The sequence below is a fragment of the Thermobia domestica genome, chromosome 9 (assembly GCF_964235325.1).
Source record: "Thermobia domestica chromosome 9, izTheDome1.hap1.1, whole genome shotgun sequence".
Classification (NCBI taxonomy): Eukaryota; Metazoa; Arthropoda; class Insecta; order Zygentoma; family Lepismatidae; genus Thermobia; species Thermobia domestica.
Genome location: NC_137462.1, coordinates 188,336,460 through 188,357,912, shown reverse-complemented (window position 1 = coordinate 188,357,912; position 21,453 = coordinate 188,336,460). Strand labels below are relative to the sequence as shown.

Here is a 21,453-nt window from a genome sequence, read left to right as displayed (position 1 = left end):
TTCACACCAAATCTTTTTTTTTTTTTTTTTTTTTTTTTTTTTTTTTTTTAAGGATTGCCAGTTGAAGTGTTTTCCGACCAAATGTTGTGCTTCTTGAGGATTATCAGTATAAGAGTTCTCCACCAATTATGGAATTCAAATACTTTTAACATCAACATTTTCCAGCGCTGCGGTGGCTCAGTGGTAGAGAGTTCACCTCTGGTGCATAGCATCCCTGGTTTCGATCCCAGTTTGAGCCGACTGAACTTTGTGGATGAACACCGTGTACTTGGTTTTCTTGGGATCTTTCAGTTTCCTCTCACTTTCTTCATTTCATCATTATCATCCACTTCATTATCACTGTTCCCCTTTGCTTTGGTGCATAACCATGGGGTATTTATTTCAAACACACATTCAAAATTCCATCAAATTGCTAGAGAATGGTATCTTATAGAGCCCTTCACAATAGAGATTAACACACTACCTATGAGGCACTGTTCACTTCTACGATTAATTAAATTTAATTATATGTTTTTTATTAATCAAATTGCTATGAAACATAAATTACCGTCTTTAATTATATTTACTTAATAACTGTGAATGAAGCATTGAACGAAATGTATTTAAACATTCATTTCTTAGCACTAGGATCACATAAGGTCTTTAAATCTCTATTTAGTAGGATTCTGGTGGGTTTTGAACCCTGATCTGAGGGGAAAATTTTTATCACCTTTTAATACGTGAACATTTTCCTTATTAGATACTCATGTCTAACACAAGATAATGTTAGATGTAAGCTAATCTAATCACAATCTTGCTTCGTAAGGAGTTCTTCTGAAATAGCATGTCTTAGTGGCTCTTGTTTAGGATTGGGTTAACAATTCGGATCTTATTTTAATATATTGTTATCGTCTCTACACACGATAAACTCAGTAACTACATATTTTCCGAACACATTGTCACTGTTATTCGCGACAAGACTATGTCTCACTTAAATGCATATAGAAAATCACTCTCTTAGTTGTAATGTTGTAACTAGTAGTACAACCTTCTAATTTTGTAACAAGAGTGTTTGGCGTTCCTGTCAAAAACTTGGGTTATATCATATCGGATGTTCTGTTATTCTACTGAATCATATATATATGCTACCTGACAACTTAATTTTCAATGATGGAGAAGCGCTATGTGAAATACAGAACTCGTATATATGTATGTATGATAATAATAACTATCACATTTGGTGGATTATTACGTCACCCGAAAGTGGGTACATAGAAGTATCTTTTCTATGGGAATAATTTTCACCGTTATCATAGAAGGCTCTATAATCATTGTGTCCCATTGAGTTCTTTGTTAATTACCTTTATGAACGATATGGTGTATGGTGTTCATTATATATATATATATATATATATATATATATATATATAATAAACGAGAAAATAGCTGTATAATTACATCAATGGAAATGAAAAGAGAGAGTACATACGCGTGACTATTCGGTTTCCGCTCCCTTGCGACATACTCACTTCAATATACGTATGTTTAAATTACAAAGCTCTCTCTAGTAGCTCACTCGCTTAGTATGTTTTGCCTCACTGAGCATAAATCATAATTGCTCAGCTTATTTGAGTTTTTTTTTTCTTTTCATATCATGCATAGCAAGCTAATCAATTTGTTTTATTGATGGTCACAATTTATTATTAATATTATTTGTATGTTAGAAGTGTCTCTGTGAATACAATTCTGTAATATAGTAATATAAAATCTTACCCAAACTAAATATTTTGTGGAGTTTTATGATGTTTAATAAAGCAAATTTAATAGTTTTTGATATATGGGTGTTTGTTACCACTAAAATACAGGCTCATGTAAGTTTACTAAGACGTTTACTGAATAGCGTAATTTGTCTTAATGTTGCTTTCGAACCTTTTGTAATATCGTTGAAAACTCTCAACATAACCATGAAAACAAACACATTTTAGGCTCATTGACATGAAGCACCAAGAATGCATCTCCAATTCAACTGCATTTCGGTAAATGTGAAGCGCTATGGAGAGTGTGTATATGATTAATTTCAAAGATTAGGAACATCGCAAATAGCCACCAGAGAGCAATAAGGTCACCAGTAAGGAATTCAGCCCTGATCGTATAAGTCAGTTGCAAAACGCACAAAAGTGAGTCACCATAGTGCAAGAACGTCAAGAAATATACATAATGCGTCGTTGCTCGCCGCGTTAGACAGTTACCAGCATTTGACGAAGTTCGAAAGGGGTTACATCATGGAGTTGCATGAGATCAGCTGGGCGTTTCATGCGATTGCCAGATATGTGGGGTATTCCGATGTCACTGTAGCCCGATGTTGGGTCCCGTGAACACGTGAAGGCACCAACGTACGACGTGGATGTTTCACTCGACCACAACAGACCACGGAAGAATTGTCATATTGTGTGTTAAAGCATTACGTAACCTTGTAACGTCTGTGCCTGCTATTGGGACACAAGTAGTTGAATCTCTAGAACGTCATTCCGCACCGTTTTTCGACGACTGCTATCAGTTGGATTGCAGGTTCACTGCCCCCATCGTAGGTTGTCATTAACACCAGTGCATAAACGACTGCGTATGAAGTGATGTCGCATTCAGCCACCATGGAATCCTCTTGAATAGCAACGGATTGTGTTCCGTGATGAGTCTTGAGTCTGCATTACATAAATGATCGTCGTGTATGTGTGTCGGCCAGGGAGTAAAACGTTACATCCAACCAACTTTGTGGAACGGTACACTGGCTTACCCCTGATACCGTAGTGTGGGAAGCCATACGTAATTTTCTGTCATTTCTCGTTGTAATTCACATAACCTTGATAGCACAGCGATACGTGAGTAAGACTTTGCATCCGTATAAGTTATCCCTTCTGCGAAAGCACGTTGGTAAAATCTTTCAACAAGACAACTCTTAATCAGACAACGACACATGTTTCTACTTGCCAGCAAGGTCAACTGATCTCTTCCAATTGAACACGTTTTAGGACCAGCTCGGACTACTTTGCGCCATTACTGATCTGCAACATCTCGAGGCGTAGTTGCAGCAGCTATGGACTGACTTGCCTCAGGTAACGATACGACGACTCTACAACTCATTTCTAAACCGTATCTAACTAGTAGAGGGGACTAAGTGACACAATGGTGATCGTTGGTGCATAGGCGATTTAATTCAGTTCCAACTCATACGTCTTCTACAGTAAAATAGCAAGGTAACGAAGTTTTGGAGATCTTCGAAATGAGTTTGTCACAGTGAAATTTTGTTACGCTGAAATAAGTCAATTCTTAAGAATTTACCTGTTTTTAAATGTAATTGGGTTACCTTTTTAATATTTTAGGTATAATAAGAGAGAATTAGCTACAGGTTAAGTCATTGCATTCAAATAATGCGCAAAGCTTATTTAAATATAATAACCTTCATTGGCTACAATATAATAACCTTCATTGGCTACAATATAATAACCTTCATTGGCTACTTTCAGAGTCTAGATCGATTACGATCGTGTTTGAAAAATTGCTTCCATTATAAATATGTTTCTTATTCTTATGTGTCTTCTTAATAATGTAACAAGAAAAATTTTTGTTTTTAAAGCAGGATAAATTTAAATTATATTTTGAAAGAAAAATAAGACAAATTATAGTTTAAAAAGGCAAAATTTTCGTTCAAAATTTGAAATTCGTTAAACATGAGGCGCCTTATGCAGAGTCATTTTGAATAATGATTAGCATCATACTAAATGCTTGACTACTGCAGGAAACATATGGTAGTCGAACTATTTAGTGTGGCACTAATCACGCGTCAGAACGACTCTGCATAAGGCCCGAGATGTTCTACCACGCATTAAATAAGGAAGAGGGACCTGAAAATAATTTCGCAATTCTCAACATCCGGCGTTTGCTCCAGCGACATTTTATTGTAGTAAACAATATCGTGTCTTTCTCGTTATCCTGTCAAATCTTTCTACTTCCATCAGGTCACAAGTATTTTAATATAAGTTTCTTCCATTGTCTCTGTTTGTTGTAGGATAAAACCGTGGGGGTGTTAAACTACAAAATTAGTTTATTTTCTGCAATTTAAGGAGGAAAAAAATATAAGAATTGTTTATACTTGCTTCGATGATACAGAATCAAGTAATGAGGAAATCAAAGGATACATAAGAACTGTCACTTTGAATATTTGATATGTTGTGTAATTCCATTCCTCTGTAGCCTCAACAGCAATATTTCCTCACAATGTAATAACATCAATTATTGTACGCCTTTTTTCTGAGCTAAAACTGTGAATATTCCGAGATCAGCATCCGAAGGAACGAGCGGCGGTGGTTTTCGAAGAGGTGGAAGAGTGGCTGATCCTGAGGTGAAGGCGGAGGGTGAAGGATATGGATCAGTAAAATATCTGTGGTCTGCAACCGCAGACAGAGAGAACGAGAAGCATCACATAAAGTTGGTTTCTGAACCTCTGCGTAGCAGCCGATGCGAGTGTAATGAGATTTCAATGTAATTAAGGCACCGGCTTGTAGATCAGTGGAAGAGTCTCCCCAATCTATCTTTCTGTGTGTGTGTATGTGTACGTGTGCGAAATTCTCTTGTCCATGGGATGAAAGGTAGCAAATGTTGTATTCTGATTGTGTATATATAATGCAAGAGGGGAATACTGAAACACAAGTAAGAGTCTTTTTCTTTTCTTGTTGGCGACGGCGCGGTGGAAAAGGTTGTTATTAATCTAAGACAGTTCGTTTTATTTTATTTTACCGAACTTTCTGTGGAAATTAATGGTTTACTTTTACGTAACACTTGGCTACACATCATTTACAAAGAATATATGGATATAAGGGATAACCATGGATTGATGTATTCCTCAAATGGTAATATCGTTTTGCTTCAATTGTCTGTGATATTTATCGGTGGAATCCATTATGAAAACCGCACAAAGTAATATCTATTACAAGGAAAATTTGAGTGTGTTTATGCTTAGTACAAAATAGTGTGGTTCTTACTTCTTATAATACACACACAGAAGCCAGCAGGATTTTTTTCCAAGGGAAGCAAAAGATAGATTCCAAGTAGGGGGCAAAAGACCAACGGACGAGCGCACGCTTTGATGCACTCATGCACATAAAATATCCTATAAACACCCTATAAATATCGTATAAAGCAATAACTATAGCATTATAATATTTAATATAAATATATTTGAGAGCAAATTAGTATGTCCTGATATGTATTTTCAAGAACTGAACACACTTCGAAAATCCAGAGGAGGCAGGTACTCCCTTTATCCCCACTGTGGGCAGCCATGCAGTGTACGTTAATAAATATTCTGCAGAGTGGGAGTGATGGAATGGACCAGGGTCACAAAATCATTTGTTTCGCGATTTTTAGCAGGTCATCCGCAGAAGCGTCATTTCAGACTTTCCTTGAGGGGGGCAAGAGCACCACCGACATAAAGAAATGAAATGAAATCTTTGAGTTTTACGTTCCACGGTTATGCTGGTTAGGCTAAAGGAGACGGTGATTATGAGAAATGAATGAAATGGTGTAATGAAGAAACTGGGAGAACCCCGAGAAAACCCATGAGCGTGGAGTTTGTCCATCATAACGTTCACGTGGCGCGAGCTGGGATCGAACCAGGACCCCAAGCACGGGAGGTGAACGCTCTACCACTGAGTCACCGCGCCACCACCGACATAAAGACTTTTACGTTTTGTACTAGTATATTAGTAAACAATCCATTAAAGTATATGTATTTCACAAACTCTTGGGGGGGTCAATTACCCCCTCCTGCCCCTCCTAAATGACGCCCCTGGTCATCCGGGTTTGGCTCTCATTTTTGAGACCCGGAGACCCAGACAGATTCGATCACCCAGAAGCAGCCGACATACTGCACCATTACTGCAAGATTTTTGTAGTGAATTAATGATGACCACTACTTCGAGCTAAAATATTCACATCGGGCCCGTATCCACGGGAGTCTAGGGGCACCGGGTTCCCCTAAATTTTCGCTTGCCCCAATAAAATTTTCAAGGTAGGCTTGTAAATGAACTATAATATGATGATAAACTATAATATAGTTGGATCGGGCTCCCCTAACTTCTACCGCCCCCCCCCCCTACATTTTTGGGCTGGCTATCGGCCTCATTCACGTTTGACCTCCGTGAGATATTTCCTAATCAAGGGGGCATGGTGGCTCAATAGTAGAGCGCTTACCTCTGGGATGTGGGATCTTTGGTTTGATCCCCACCCAGTGGTAGACAACATCGTGTCCGTGAATTTTCTCAGGGTACTCCCGTTTCCTCCTATATTTTTAGGCCACCAATTCTTCCATCTTCATTTACTTGCTTTAAGATCTATCTCCCATAGCCTAAAGATGGGATTTTAAATTTAAAGATTTCATTTCATTTCATTTTTCCTAATCAAGATACCATTTTTTGACTATTTTAGATATACTTTCATTATGTCTTCCTATACTGAAATAATGCAGTGACTTTATATAAAGACTATGCCAGGTCGTATTCCGTACGAGCCTTCGCAAAAGTTGTGGAGCGTAACGCAACACAAAACTTGCAAAATCAATTATAACTGTTATCCGTATTATCGCAAATTATTGCAGATTTTACGTTGTGGTAACGAAAACCATTACGGAATTGAGCCCTATAACATTGTTTGTGTTCAGTAATGCCTCTTATATCTACACAACAATTTTACAGAGTTGTCCGAGTACATTTTGATAATTCCTCATACGAGAAACATGTAATTCTACTTTTCTGTGTTTTTCACATGTTTATACTTTGATTGACCTTGTAGATGTCTTTCAGTGCAATCTTTTGATACACATAGATGCACACAATAAAAGAGGAAAAGAGTTGAATTTTAGATTTAGTTAGAAGATAACGATAGAGGAGATAATCATGTTTGTTACAAATATATTAGCAGCTTCGTCATACTACTCTCCGTTTGGATGAACCGTTTGGACTGTACACTTTTTATGCGCCCAATGTTAAATAAAAATGCAACATTGACATTTACCTGGACCCACAACATAAGTGAATGAACTTACTGTGTGAAATGGAGGCTGACCATCGACATATTAGCGTAAAGGACAGTGACTTCATTTACTTATGTTGTGGGCCAAGGTAAATGGCAACGTTGCATTTTCATTTAACATTATGCGCATAAAGAGTGTACAGCCCAAACGGCTCTTCCGATTAAAAAAAAAAGTCCTTCACTTTAGATTGAAGACATCATATTTGGAAACGTTTTCCCGTTACATTTTGTTGTAAGTCAGTCTGATAATAACAGAAAATCTCTGAGTTTTACGTCCCACGGTTATGCCGGTTAGGCTAAAGGAGACGGTGATTATGAGAGATGAGTGAAATGGTGGAATGAAGAAAGTGGGAGGAAACGGGAGAACCCCGAGAAAACCCACGAGCACGGTGTTTGTCCACCCTGATAATAACAGAGTTATTATACCCATGTTAGGGGACTTTTGAGACACCCTGTATATGTGTCGACTTTACCTCTCAAATCACCCTGTGTATATTCCACAGGATAGCAGCTTTTACTAGTGTTCATAAGTAATTTAATAGAAACGTTTTACGTCGAAGTACCATTTTGTCTGTTGCTGTATTCGTAGTCAACAGAGGATTGAATCTTACAAGGAGCACTGCAAGAGACGTTTTGGTCTCTAGGCTAATTACAATGTCAGGTACATTCTCTTGGAATTTACCATCTTCAGCGCTGTGGCTGGCTGTCCGTTAAAGGGAAAAAACGGAAAGGAAGAGAAGAAAAAACAGGTGAAAAGAAGAAAAAAAGAGATAAAAGAAGAACAAAGTGACGTAGTCATCCCAAAATGCTGAGCACCAGCTGAGAGACTTAACGTGGTTGGATGCTGGCATGGAATGGGAAAGCGAAGAAGGATGAGATGGTAGTAGGTGCCTTGACCAGCTCAGAGAGGTCATAAACTCTTCGCTCTTTATGACCCATTTATTTGATTAAACTGCCTCCGTAGAAGCCCTCATGACCACCATTGCATTCCATAACAAAGGAAGAGAGCATCGTTCTCTTTGAGAAATGGTTTCTACAGAGGCTCGAACCAGTGATCCTCCTTTTCACACTCCCTCTCTATTTTTGGACTCGTATATAGCCGTGTTTTAAGAAAAATTACTTGCTATTATGCCGGTGGTAATAGTACCTCTATGGCTCTCCTTTTGTGAAGAACCGAGAACATTTCCAGTTCACTCAGTCCACTGTTCTTTTGTCTTATATACAACTCTGACACGTAGTTATACCGCTGGGTCCACTAAAGGGTAATGACATTATATAACATATTGTAATAACATACCGTGCCAAGAATGTGGTGAAATATGGAGTTCGTGACACGGTATTGTGTTTCCTAGAATAGTAACGTCCTAGAAAGATGTATTACGAAAGGGTCTACAATATGTAATTTTTAATTCTTCTTTTGTTTCAATTATTCACGCAAGTAAAGGTCTCGAAACATTTAAAGAGTGGCATTAAAATCAGCAATTTACTGTTAACTAAACAACATTACAATGTTAATATAAAAGACAATAGGGATTCGTTGGTTCATTGGAGTTAAACTTTTCTTTTCTTCTTCTTTCTTTTTGTCAGTTTAAGCCAACGATTATGCGCTAAAGCTAAGACGGACGGTGATGAACGTTGATTGATTGATTGATTAAAGGGGATAATGAGATGTCGGTAGCATGGCTATTTGTCCCGGTGATGATGGTAGTGCATGAAATGGTAGAATGAAAAAAGTGGGAGGAAACAGGAGAGAAAATCCCTACGCGCGGTGTTTGTCTACCACAAAGCTCAATTGGTGCGAGCTGGAATCGAACCAAGGACCCAATGCACTAGATTACCACGGCCCTTTTCCGCACCGAGGCTATATTGAGACAGGGCCTACTATTTAAAGTAGGATACTAATTTTATTCTGGTTTGTATCCGAAAATAGTATCTTCACAGAGAATTGAAGCCAGAACACATTTATGAGCCACTTGGTCAGGAATGGGCACTGTGATATAGTCAACATTTCTTTTGAACGTATTTAGTAAAATAAATAACCTGAAAACTTGAGTTCATGAACGTTGGATTTTATGAATAATTGGGAACTGAATACTGAATGTTATAATCTGCACTGATTCTGAAAAGTTTTCAAATTAGCGGTGCTAATCCTTTGTCATAAAATCAACTAACGTATAAAAGTTGAGTGAACTCGATCTATCTACTTTACGATTGGTTCTAAGGATAGAACTATAGGTTCCAAATACTCGAATTTTCATGAATCAGCAACTGAGAAGGTCGCATACTTTACACTGTAAGTCAATTTGCATCACCAGCCATCCGTATTGAATTTAATATGATTTTTCCTTAACCACCCTTCTTGCTGATCTAATAGCTAGCAGACATGTACCATTGCTACATGAAGTCCCGGGTTCGATTTTCATTGGAAAAATCTTTGAATGCACTACAGTGATCCAGATCCTACTTTAAACTCTTAAGTCTCGCGCTTTATAACCTTATTGCTGATAAAGAGACGTAAATACAAAACCAAATTAATGAATTTCTATGTTCATGTGAGGAAATACCGAGAATTAATCGTATTCAGTTTTCTGAGTCCTTTCTTCTTTTCTCGAATAATAATGTTTTCTCTGAGAAGCATAAAAATATTAAAAGAAAACAGGGCCTTGGAATTATATAACTTCGTATGTTTTACGTTTCTGTTTTTTTTTTCTTCCTTTCTTTAGACAATATGAGGTTGACAGGTAATAGACACTGATGCTGACTGATCATACTTCTCAGATTTTTAGAGAATAAGCATTGTTCCAAGTGAAAGAGGTACTCTAATCAAAATATTTACTCCTAGTTCCATCATTGCTGTAGTGTGTATGTACACTCATACTAGATTTAAACTCTAGCTTAGCTAGTCTATTAGGAATCCACTGAACTTGCAGGTAGTTGCATATGGTTGTAACTTGGCAGTATTTTGTAATATATCCCGTGTTGGGTTAATTTATTAACAGAGCTGCAAAGCAGGTGATTTACTTATGGTACACTGTTGAATGGAACGTAGACATAATTATTTTGTTTGTGAAAATATTTCAATTGTATTGCACAAGGTCTAAGAAAAAGAAGAAGAGGAATTAATCAAATATACTATTTCTCTCTCTCTTTCTCTCTCTGTCTCTCTCTCACTGTATATATTTGACCAAAGGGAATTCAATTAATCAAGAGAAAATGAGATGCGTTATCATTGCGTCAGTGCAGGACCCACCACCACTACTATAGGCGACCTCGGTCTGTCGTCTCCCTTGTGGACAGTAATTGGAGTATATTGTCTGCCTGCAAAATTGGCAGCTCGTTTTCACTTTTGACATGGCATGTATGATGCCTAAGAGAGCGAGCGGGAGAAAGAGAGAGAAAGGGTGTCAGCTCAAACGCCTCTGCCTGCACATGATAATGATGATTATGATACTACCTACTCTCTTTTTTCTCCTCTCTCTCTCTCTTTCCGTTAGGTTTTTCAGATGCTGGAAATGTGCTTGGTTGTCTGATTGTGAAACTGTCGTATCCTCCTCTTCGTCGGTCTATATAGAAAATAAATGGAAATCAATTCAACTGGGGACGAGAGATAGCTCTCGGTTTACTATTTCATATATATATATATATATATATATATATATATATATATATATATATATATATATATATATATATATATATATATATATAATGAGCAAACCGAAACTTACTATGTATGTGATGTGAGAGAGTGTTGCTTGCTACAAATGATGCAAATATAAACGTAAAATGGAATGAATTGAGATCAACATCTGCTACGTTTTTCCACCAATTGTAAGCCGTGTTGTAGAGGAAGAGAATATATACATATGAATGTACGTATGTATATATATATGAGTGTTCAGAATTCATACATTATTACTGGCTACATTTTTCTCCCCCAGTTTTTTTCCTCAATAGTTGAATACTTAGATCTATCTGAAAAATAAATGAATGATCTTTTGTTTGTCTCTTAACCAATATTTTTACGTCATCAAATATATATATATATATATATATATATATATATATATATATATATATATATATATATATATATATATATATATATATACTCATATAAATATTTATATGTAAATATGTGTGTGTGTGTGTGTGTGAGATTGTGTGAACAATGTATACTAATTTGTAAGTAATTTACTATACATGGAATTGAGAACAGAAGTAATATTCTTTATTATCCTCGAATCCTAGTCTTCAGAGTGAAAATTGACTTGTGTACACAACTGGTCGTTTTATCTAGTTTGATTTGTATGCTTGGTACCCCTGAATAATGAAATATTTGGATGCAATGCAACTTATGAAGTTGCCCATCTGTTATACTTATTTATGTTCAGCTTAGAAAAATGATATTAGTACTCAATAAGTTGACCATTTTAGTAAGTTGGACTTTAAACTTAATAGAGGTCAACGTAATATTTTCGAAAGATATTTTCAAGTTTGCCATTTATTTTTCAAAATAGTGGACAACCATTGACAATAATATTATATCGTGGTTAGAGGTCTTTCTGCCCGGGTATGGATATATCTTTTTGCAATATACTTTATTGCGGATACATTATTATTATTATTATTATTATTATTATTATTATTATTATTATTATTATTATTATTATTATTATTATTATTATTATTATTTATGGGTGACACATAAAGTTGCGGATGTTCTCAATAGATAAGACCTTCGACGCATTTTTAATTGTTGACCTCATGTATTAAAGTATGATTAACATTTTGGAACAAATAACTACCAGAGCAAAATTGTGGCTGGTGTACTTCTTTTTTTATATTTTTTCTTTACTTTAAAAACTCAATAAATATGAAGCGATAGTGTGATTTATATGCGTCTGTTTGAGATAACTCGAGAACATTTTTTAAAAATTTATTTAAGGGGAAATGCAGAAAACCCTGAGATGGTATTTGTGAATATAGCTTTGAGTGTCTTTAGACAAAATTACACGAAATAAATTAGCGAACCTAGTGTGAATTTTAGTTAATAAATGTGCTACTAACATGTCATAAATAATAATTTTATAGTACTTTAAAATCAAGTTGAATAATAGCGCTCATATCTTTGGTGTTCATACTGTAGTTCTATGTTCGATATCCAATAACTGCTTTGATTTTATGGTAGCTGTTTCGAGTCCTGGCTGAGGAAAGAAAAAAATACACTTAGATTTGATATTCAATAACTTAATTTTTAATATTGTTCACTTTGAATGGTATTGCATAAGGTATAAAACTGTTATAGTACGTAATTCTTACACTAAAGTTTTTGAAGTGAAAATTTATTATGTAATGTACTTATAAATTTTATTTTTCTTTTCTTGCAGGTAAGTGGCATTTGGATAAATGTTTCGACAATAAAACAGCAATGTTCTACCTATCATCAAGGGACTGAAGTAAGTAAATTCTGGTATAGCTAGACAAAGCCTCTGTGAGTTTATCTTGATTTGTTTTTCTCTTCTAACACTTATCTACCATCTAATACATAGGGAACTAGTATTGAAAACATACTTATAAGCTTTACTTATGAGGAAATGGAACAATATCTCAAAGATAATGGTCTTTCACAATACTTGCTAAGTGCAAGATAGATACGAAGCCCACTGTTACCAACAGGTAATAAAAAATTTTCACCAGATCAGAGTTCTAAATATGGTTACCTGCAAGACAAAAGTTGAGGCTGTCTCGTCTCGTAAAGGTGTCGCGAGAATGTCTCGTCTCAAAAAGAGTAGCTCTTTCTATTGTCTGTCTCTGTCTTTTCTCGTCCTATCGGCGACTCTAGCTGAAAGCCAACTAGAATTACCCTAAATATACATTGAAAACTACCATAATGTCGCTAGTAACGGGTACGCTTTTATTTATGTTTTACCTCGTTCCATTTTAATAATTATGTGCGTGTGGTATTTAAATTTATCCTATGAGAAAGGAGGAATTTTAAATGTATAAAGTACCTCAGATGCCCTGAAGGTAGGCAACTCAATCGGCCGTACTGTGTTCCAGATTACATTGCGTTCAGGCCAGGCCCGTAGCTAGAGGCTTCATCATCCCAGTGGCCACCTTCAATCTCTCTGAAACTTGAACTCAAATCAGTCCCCGAAAAATGATCTGGGCTCCGATCCTGGTTCAGTTTGTGGTCTGGTATATACAAACCGTGTGACACAACTGATATTGTGTGGGCTAGGTGAATGAAATAAAGGCTGTCACACGCTGTTGCCATGTGGTAAAGGAAAATGGCTAAGCAAATGCACTACAGTGTGAACAGGTGACACATAAATCTTGTGCTTTGGCAACATCGCAGCCCTCTCATTTGCTAATGGCGTTTAAGGGGAATTCGGAACGTCACCTTCAAACGCTATAAGCGTTTCCCCTAGCATAGTATACAAAAGTAAGAACTAGTGCATAACTTTAGTTCAGTTCATTGAAAATGACTAGAATAGCAAAAGAGAGAGAGAGAGAGAAAGAAAGAAAAACGAATTTAGTTCGAAGATCAGAACGAACATTTGTAACCTTCATTACTTCATTAATCATTTCGACCCACAATCATAATAAATTTAAAGGAAAAGGTGCAAAAAATTGTTTCATAGTAGCCGTGAAAGTATAAAACGAAATCCTATTTTAGTACTGTTCCACTATTCTTATTTTCTTTCATTCCCAATAGTATCTTTTTTTCTCTCTTTCTTCTAATGAGAAATGAAGCAGAAGTGGAAGGTAAAATATATATTTTTCTTTCACGTATCTTCTAAATAATAATCTATGTCGAGCTCATCAGAGGGAAATGCACTGAATTTCGTTGTATCAGATGATGGATGGAGAGTTAATTGAGTTGGGGCTGAGCGGCCAATTTTTTTTCTACTCCTCTTACCACCAAAGTGAGAAGAGCCGTTAGTCGGCTGCTGAGGATGGGGAGATGTGTGTTTCAGATATAGAACGAGAGACTCTCATTTCAAATAACTTTAAAAAAATAGGAAAAAAGTAAAACGAAAAGAGATAGGAAAGGAAAAATAAATCATGAAAAATAGCTCACAGAAAGAAATTAATGCTATAGGTCTTTGTTCTTTTTCTTTTCTTATATATATATATATATATATATATATATATATATATATATATATATATATATATATATATATATATATATATATATATATATATATATAGGACATAGGTAGATTATGCCAATGGCTACAAATTTAACCTAATTTCATGTCGTTAAAGCTTTATTTCTATTCTTACGGAAGTTTGACTACTAAAGTGGTAATTGGTTGAGGAAATTAGTATTCCTTTTGGTCTCGCTTTCAATTATGAATCTTGCAATAGAAATTCCTGACTCTCGCATGCTGAGCAACACTACTATACACACAGTTAGGACTGTATGATATTTCGATGTATCGATCCAGTTATGAATCTTTCAATAGAAATTCTTAACTCTCGCATGCTGAGCAACACTACTGTACACGGAGTTACGACTGTATGATATTTCGATGTATCGATCCAATTATAAATCTTTCAATAGAAATTCTTGACTCTCGCATGCTGCGCAACACTACTATACACGCAGTTAGAACTGTATGATATTTCGATGTATCGATCCAATTATGAATCTTTCAATAGAAATTCTTGACTCTCGCATACTGAGCAACACTACTATACACGCAGTTAGGATTGTATGATATTTCGATGTATATATTGAAAATTCTAGTTTCTGGAACCTTGAATAAAGAACTGAGAGAAAGACACATAAAATGCGTTTCGTGTGGAGTATTGTACTGTATGAGACAGAAACATGGAAATTACGGAAAAATGATGAAAAACAACTGGAAGCTTTCGAAATGTGGGTATGGAGAAGAATGGAAAGACTTAGCTGAGTCGAGCAGGAAACGAATGAGAGAGTGTTAGAAATGGGGGACGGGGGCAAAAAGAATAATTTCAAATATTATTAAGAAGAGGAAGAGAAACTGATTGGGACATTCGCTAAGATGGAACTGCATTACGAGGGACGTGCTAAAGGGTATGGTGGCAGGAAAGATATGGGACGAAAGATTCAACTATTCACAGACGGTATCAAAATAGAAATATCGTACATGAAGACAAAGAGGGTTAGCTGAAGATCGTGGAGCATGGAAGCTTCTCAGTTGCTGCAAGTGACCTTCCATTAATAGCACAATACGTATGATGATGATAATTGAGTGATTAATATTTTCAGATATCGAGAAAATTTACTCATCGATATTTTGACATTTCGATATTTCAATATTTCTCCATATTGCATTATTTTTCGGTATTTTACAAAAACCCTGAAAAAAATATGAATCTGGGTGTTTATAGTCCTCCTTAATGAGATTCTGTGTACGGGCAAGCAGAAGGAAAGGAATACGTAATAGTATCGTACAATATTTCTCAATCTTTTCATGTCTGGAACTCGTGTTTAGGGATACTTACATCTCACAGATTCCAGAAGTTTAAATAAAATTCCTCTGTTACTGAAGAAAGTATATTCCGAAAATTACTCAGTTGCTGAGATTAAAAATCAAACATACTCGCAAAACGAATACGGTTATTGAGCTTCTAACATTTTTTTCAGTAGTGGTGTCAGTAACGATTACCGGTAACTCTAGTTGTAAATCAGAAGAGTAAACCAATCCTATCTTTCTACTTGGTTTTCACTACAATGGAAGATACATACTGTATCTAGTATTGTTTAAATACAACTAGTGAAAATTGATATGTAGAATGCGAAATTATAACAGTCGAAGTGTGTGGGAAAAGGAGAGAAAAACGAGCGTAAGAGAAATTATCTTCGCACTGTAATGTTTCAACATACGAAATTCACATATTTGAACATCCTTGATTATTAAACTACGTATATAAGATATTTGTTAGGGTCATCAAATCTAGTAGGCTGAGGTGGGCAGGGCATGTCATGTAACCAGAATGGAAGAAAGTAGGAATGCTTTCAAAGTCTTTAACTAAAAGACCAATCGTAAAACGACCATTAGGAGGGCCTAGGTGCAGATGGGGGGACAATATTAAGATGGATCTCGCAGAAATAGGAATACAAAGTACAAACTGGATCCAGTTGGCTAAGGAAAGAAGTCAGTGGAGAACTTTTGTGAACGCGGCATTGAACTTTCGGATTACATAGGGTATAGAGTTAGTTCGCTTTTTCTTTAAGTATGTAAGATTAGATGATTAGGATCACCGCTAACCACTAGCTCACCCATTAATTACATACAAACTGTAATTAATTTATACATATCTAACAACAATGTTACTTGATTCACCCCAGTAAGTTATTAATGGGGGGTATTTTCCAAAAATATCAAACAGGGGGGAATTCCCTCAACCCCCAGGATTTCTTACTCCGGTTATATAACCTTATTAACGTCTCGTCCGAAGTTTCCCGATAACATCCAATAATTTCTTTAGATTAATGTAAAAGTTCAGTATGGTACAAGAACTATCCGACCCATCAAGCATTCCCTCAATACCTAGTTTACCATTGGACTGTTGCGACCCATAAGTTGAGAATTGCCTATATTGATTGATCACAAAAGTTAAGAATAATGATGTTAGTACAAAATTACTGTTAGTATTCATTTGAATCCAGAGTGGTGTTGAAAGCCAGAAGTGGCATTGAAATAATTTGAGGTTTAATTTTACACAAGAAGAACGAAACTATTATCTTCTCTACCGTTGTAAATTATAACATCGTAAATCATACAGGTGTACATGAGAATTTCTCGTGGACTTTCAGATTTAGTGAGCGTTCCAATGAGGAGGGTTCCTTGAAACTCGTTGAGTTCCTTGACACTTATCGTACACAACCTAAACTGCTTGGGATTTTCCCAAAGGTAACCTGTTTTAGTTTCTGCTTCAACTTATCTTCTTGTTCGATAGCGCTGGCTTTTAAATTAACTATGAAGACTGGGGGAGAGATACTTATATTTTGCATCCGCTATGTTTATTTCTTTTGCTTTATTTCAATCTAACGCTCTATTTTGCTATGAGTGAATGTAGTAATATTATTTAAAAAAAAAAAAATAGCATGGCGATGATACGACTTTTATTCTTGAAATATATAGTTCTGGAAATACATAATTTTCTTCCCATTTAACGTATCTAAAATATAAGGACCATTTTAAGACACTTGTTCCTCTGCAGCTCTCGTCACCAGTTTTCGATAATATCACTTTCCCAACACAGAAGACCATTGGTAAAATCAATCGCATGCAAAGTTGTACCGTTTTATATTTTGGATTAGTTTTATACTTAAAATAAATACTACAGGTTTCAAAAAAACTACGGTACACACACTGTTTCTTTGTTTTGGTTTAGACAAAGTTTTTCTTTTTTTCTCAATGTATTCATAAATATTTTTCTATATATCATTGTAAGAAGTGCCCAATCAAAAATTGATGTATGTATATTCCGAAATTCTTTCTTGATCGTATGAATTAGGGATTTTTTTATTATTATTATTTACACTTTTCCTATATTTTCATTCATACTGATTTACTAATTTATTCGTCAAGTTAAATGTCCCATGCTTTTCAAGGTATATTTCCGTTTATTATATATATATATATATATATATATATATAATATAGATAGATAGATATACCCGTAGATATAGATGTATTGGGTGTTCTAAAAATGGCACCCACGGACAACAGAATGCTACTCTAGAGGTCAAAATAAAGCAAAAATGCTTGATAATGGCCTCCTTTGCAGCCTCCTTTATTCGCTATGGGGAATTAAAATATCATCATGTGGCAACATCGTAGACTAACTCGCAACCATAATCGATGAAAGTGCTTGATGGATTTGTAGAGCAGCGCTAGTTACGATAATAGGTGGTGCTAGTATCAACGTCTATCGACTTTAACTGCATCTGGAAAGAATCGATGTAACTACTTGATGGATTGGTATCTACTCTATGGTTCTTTAGGGGGCCGCGGTGGCTCAGTGGTAGAGCCTTAACCTCTGGTGCATGGCATCCTTGGTTCGATCTCAGCTCGCGCCAAGTTAGCTTTGTGGTGGACAAACACCGTGTGGATGGGCTTTCTCGGGGTTCCCCCGTTTCCTCGCACTTCATTCATTCCACCATTTCACCCATTCTCATCATCATAGTCTCCTTTAGCCTAGCCAGCATAATCGTGGGACGTAAAGATTTAATTTTTTCTATGGTTCTTTATCTGCGATGTTGTCACATAGTGCAATTCGCATTTTCAGATGAGGAGTCGAAGGGTACATATACTATGCGTGGGGTTTCTGGTTCGATTTCAGCTCGCATCAAGTAGACTTTATGCTGGACAAACGTATTCGTGCATTTTCTCGGTTTTTCGTTTCTTTTCACATTCTTCATTCCACCATTTCACTCCTTTATCGTTAACGTCTCTTTATTCTACACGGCATAACGTGAAACATGAAACTAGAAGATTTCATTTCATTTCAATGATAATAATCTTTAATAATGATCTCCGTGTCTTAATGGAGTTGGAGAGGGATTAAAATCATCATACTTGGCTATCTGATTCAATATTATGTACATTGTTTAAATGAATTGTTTTGTGTTCCTCTTAGAGGTACAAATTTCGATTTGCTTCCTGGTAATATAATGTCTCTCTTCATATTTGAAAACGATGGTGTACTTCTTTCTTCCTAGCGGAGATAGAAAGAAAGGAAGGAGAAAAGGCAGAGAGTGAGAATGAAAAAAACAGTCGTTATAATTTACTATTGCACTAGTGAAGAAATGAATAAGAAAAGCAGCTATTGAGAACGGATTCGTGTTCTGTGGAGAGGATGATGATCATTATTTGTTTCCTCTTGCATGTTTTTTTCCCTCTTTAGATTAAGAGATGGTCAAATAGCGCTGCAGGGATTTTGAATTATGTACTCAGTCTTAAGTGATTTCTACCTTCTTCATTAATGAAACAAGCACACAGCAGCAGCACCAAGAAGGAGCAGGAGCAGTAGTGAGAGAAAGAGAAGAAACGAAGAAGATGCAAACGACTCTTGACACACAAGAAAGAAAGAAAGAAAGAAAGAGATTTCCCAAACAGAAGGTGTTGGGAATTCTGTACTTAAGAATCCCTGCTTGGTTCTTAATCGGTGGATCTCTTGAATTGACAATGCACACAGAGTAAATAGACTACCAAAACGTGAAACACAGGGTTAGTAGAAAAGACTTAAGTGAGTGTTGCCAGCTTCCTTCGAAAACTATTAACCAAGTAAAAACAGATATACAGTAAAATATTCCTATAACGAAACGTACCAGGACAACGTACGTATAACGAAATGTTTTAGAATTGTAAAATCATTTTTAGTTCCCTTTCCTTTTCCCTATTATATATGTATTAAAACATTTTAAACGAATTTCCAACTTTCTGTGTAACGAATGAAACATTCTTCCCTTTTCCTATATTTAACTTTTCAATTACGTCAATGTGGACTCTGGTGTGAAATTGTGGCAGACATTATAAATGGTAGACATCCTTATAATGATGAAATGGAAGAGAAATGCCTCAAAGTAATAAACGAGAGTTTTGACACTTGTGCAGGCTAAAAACATAGCGTGTAGTGTTCAAGACTCACGAAGTACATGCCAAAAAGTGTGTAAACTTCTTCTCTCTGGAACAGTTTGGTAGTTCAAAAGAAAATCAGACTTTTCCAAATATAAAAGTCCAGAAGACTGTAAAAATTTGGTATGCTGAAAAATTATAGAAATACGCCTTGTAAACAATATACATCATATTAGCGAATACTTCGTGCATATGTCCTAGTTTTCTCTAATCTAGTAGATCAGAAAAACTATTTTGTTGTAAATTTATGTTGAAATAATGTAGGTACTGCAGTGGATATAATAACAGGCAAGTTCTTAAGGATTGACATATTTCAGTACCCCTGTAACAAAATTTCGCCATAAGTTAATTTCGGACTCGGAGGTCCATACGATTTCGTTATACCAAAATTTTACTGTAGATGTATTGAATGGATAGATCATTTAGTCTTTTGAATTACAAAGAAAATCGTTGCTCGTGAGCGCTCATGTTAGGAAAGATGTATAAAAAGTTGTTGTTGTTTCGTTCATATAATTTGATACAAATTTTTCAATCTTAAAGCATGTTATGGTAAAATGTTTGACTTTTACTGTAAATTTCAGTGTGATAATCAGTGTATTGGTTACTTACCTTCCAACATTATTTTAAAATAGCTTCGCTCACTGTAATCTTTCGCAAGCTCCCATATTTTAACTTTCAGACGCTGGAGAGGAATTATTTATCTTCTGTTAAGTCTTAAGGTACGGTTATATCGAAAATTTTCCATTTCATCCTTCTCTATTCAATTTTCATATCTCGGATCATGCTTTATCCTTTGCAGAACAGTGTGTTCATGCCGAATTTAGCTGTCAAGTTTTTATCACTCAAAGGCAGATCAACAATGTATTTAACATTTAGATACAAAAAGATAGCGAGATACAAACTGCTTCCAAAATGAAATCCTGAAAGCTTAACACGCCTCCGAAAATAAACTTAAATACGTCACTATATTTATGTACTGAGAGTTCAGGATCTCCTGTGTGTCACCTCTCCTGCAATATATTCGTTTGCAGAATGAGAATAGGTCGTTATATTAAAATAATTTTTATTTCACTTTTATGGCTGTATGTTAGGTTAAGTTGGGTTAGGTTAGGTTAGGTTAGGTTAGGGAGTAGGGTGTTAGGTTAGTAAGGTAGATAAATTTAGGTTAGTAGAGTGGGTTATCGGGTTAAATTAATATGGTAGAGTAAGTACTTAAAAAAATCATGTCGGTGACGGTGCAGAAGGAAGTCTACTATAGCATCATATTGAAATTCATTTTATTAAAGAATGTTATAAATTTTCACGTTTATACCGAAATGTTTTTTTTTTTTCAATATATAATTTCGTATCCATAATTCATAAATTATCTCAGATTTTTCAGGTTATCATAAATAATATCATTAATTATTATATGCACAATGAGAAACAAATACACTCATTCCTCGGTATTACGGATCATCTTCCTTTAATGGATATATCGGAACCAGTGGACAAAATTTGGAGCAGCCGATTCAGGTTAAAAGCCCTACTCCCTACCAGCAGAGATACAGTAACATCGGACACGATCCATTGTTTCGGAGCTGATCACTAGTTGGATTAAAAATGTTGAATTTACTGCATTACATTGTAAGATTGGAAATATACTTGATTAAAAGTACAGTAATATATTGTTTCCTTGTCTTTTGTGCTGTATAATCGTTGATACTTACAACCATGAGTTTAATTTATTTTCATTTTTTAAAAATTA

General features: G+C 35.5%; 1 protein-coding gene across 2 annotated transcripts in view; it reads left to right on the top strand.

Moving 5' to 3' along the window:
* Window positions 1-21,453, top strand: part of sns (nephrin adhesion molecule sticks and stones) — a 954,753-nt gene that overhangs the window by 382,465 nt on the left and 550,835 nt on the right. The window lies entirely within an intron of this gene.